The 1,653-nt window shown below is 30.9% G+C and overlaps 1 protein-coding gene across 5 annotated transcripts in view; it reads left to right on the top strand.

The window, feature by feature from the left end:
- Positions 1-539: 539 nt before the first annotated feature.
- The window catches only part of LOC18053206 (pectinesterase/pectinesterase inhibitor PPE8B), a 2,865-nt gene continuing 1,751 nt past the window's right edge, over positions 540-1,653 (top strand). For all 5 annotated transcript variants that reach the window (XR_002907288.1, XR_002907289.1, XM_024191867.1 and 2 more), the window contains exon 1: positions 540-768. The gene's annotated coding sequence lies outside the window, so the exon portion shown is untranslated. The remainder of the gene's footprint in view (positions 769-1,653) is intronic.

Raw genomic sequence — 1,653 nt, 5'->3', positions numbered from 1 at the left:
ATGATTTTGCTGTCATCGATTTGACATGCACAAGGCTCTATATCTAATGCCTGTTATGATATGTATACAAATACAATTTTGCCCTTTTGGATGTTAAAACTAACAAAGAGTTAACGATTTTTGGGGGGTAGATTAAGGTTTTCACACTTTTAGGGAGTGAATTGAACTATGTCAATTTAATAAGGGGGTAGGGTGAAATTTACCAATTAAATCACTACAAGAAAACTGTCAATAGATAGACGGACAACTTGTAACAAAAATGACTTATATCATAAATGTATGACAGACTCGTGATAGAATTTTGGTCTATCATAAATTAATGATGGTTTTATATTGTATATCAAGAATTAATGATAGAGTTGTGATGTAAATTTACTCTATCACAAAATCACAATAGAATTATTTGATTTTGACCATTTTTTACTAACTTTTAATATATTATTTCATTTAAAAATTTAACAAATATAAAAAAATAAAACAAAAACGATGGCGTTTAAGTGTGCGTTTACATAAAACACAAAAATTTTGCCCAAGTGTTAAGACATTTGCTCACTCACTATCCATTTTTCCTCACTCTCTCATAATAGAAACCCTAGAAAAAAAATCGATCAGAAAAGCCACCATTCTGCCATTCAAAACTCCACCATTTTGCCACCGTCCAAACCATCATTCTCAATTGGGCACCCATTTCGCATTGTTTTTCAGTCTCTTTGTCCTTTTGCCACAAGTTGTTCAGCGAACCCTCACCTTCGGTTCGATTCTTGCAAGGTAAATGCTTAGTGTCTTTTTCTTTTCAATTTGTCCTTTGAATTGGGTCCAGAAATCATGGGGTTTGTATTTAGAATGAGTTTTTTTTTTTTTGTAAAAACTTATTGATTCTGATTTACATGAAATGGTGACAAATTTTTGTTTGTAAATCTGTCATGAGGATGATAAAATCGATCAAAATTTGCTGAATGAAAGTGGGTTTGAATTTTGTTTTTTCCAGATTTTGACTCACAACTAAATTTGAGATTTTTTCTTCATCTAGGTTAATTAGATCTCGTGCTTAAATTAATGGGTTCGTGTTAATTTCGATTTTATTGGCTTTCTCAATTGAAGTTCTGTAATAGATCTTGTTTTGCGAAATTCTAATTGATTTATATAATTAACTATAATTTGATAGATATTGTGATAGCCCTTGATAGGATATTAAGAAATTGAATTTGATGATATTAATTTGGTGGTTGAAAAAATATGAAAACTTTAATCATGATTCAAGTAATTGATTTTGGTGCACTAAGCTGCAGAAACAATAACATAAATCTGGTTGCTGTTTTTGATGTTATAAACTACAGAAAAAGTTAATTCCTTTTGCCAAAAACTGTAAAAACAGCAAGCAAATTTGTGTTGTTTTTCTGCTGTTCAAAAGTGCATAAACAGCTGTTGTTTCTGCTATCCAAAAATACAGAAATGACTGCTATTTTTGCTATTTAAATGTGCAAAGACAACTGTTGTTTTTACTGTGGAAATGTGCAAAGACAACTGCTATTTTTAATGTGGAAATGTGCAAAGACAGCTGCTGTTTTTGTTGTCGAAATGTGTAAAGACAGCTGTTGTTTTGCTGTTGAAATGTCCAAAGATAGCTGCTATTGTTCCTATTCAAAAGTGTTG

This window comes from Citrus clementina, unplaced genomic scaffold (assembly GCF_000493195.1).
Source record: "Citrus clementina cultivar Clemenules unplaced genomic scaffold, Citrus_clementina_v1.0 scaffold_2, whole genome shotgun sequence".
NCBI lineage: Eukaryota > Viridiplantae > Streptophyta > Magnoliopsida > Sapindales > Rutaceae > Citrus > Citrus x clementina.
This window is presented reverse-complemented; position numbering and strand designations above follow the sequence as displayed.